The 263-nt window shown below is 40.3% G+C and overlaps 1 protein-coding gene across 1 annotated transcript in view; it reads right to left on the bottom strand.

Annotated features, from left to right (window-relative positions):
* The window catches only part of ZMYM2 (zinc finger, MYM-type 2), a 61,730-nt gene that overhangs the window by 14,172 nt on the left and 47,295 nt on the right, over positions 1-263 (bottom strand). The gene's annotated exons all lie outside the window — the stretch shown is intronic.

Genomic DNA, 263 nt, shown 5'->3' with positions numbered 1-263 from the left:
GGAGGAAGAATGGATTGGTGTTGGCGTGGTTTGAATTATGCTGAGAAGAAAACACATGGTGCAATCCTAGATGACTGTTTGCCATCAGACAAGGAGCTGGCCCAAGCAGAGGGGAACGCCTGTGTTTTCAAAGACAAAGGTCTGGTACAGGACACTGAGGTCACGCAATAGACTTCAGGAAGTTTTCTGTATTTCAAACGTGCTAAAATGATCTTTAAAAATATTTAACTAAGTAAGATTTCCACTTAATATAAGAACTCAAT

Source organism: Eurypyga helias, unplaced genomic scaffold (assembly GCF_000690775.1).
Source record: "Eurypyga helias isolate BGI_N326 unplaced genomic scaffold, ASM69077v1 scaffold20850, whole genome shotgun sequence".
In the NCBI taxonomy this organism is placed as follows: Eukaryota; Metazoa; Chordata; class Aves; order Eurypygiformes; family Eurypygidae; genus Eurypyga; species Eurypyga helias.
This window is presented reverse-complemented; position numbering and strand designations above follow the sequence as displayed.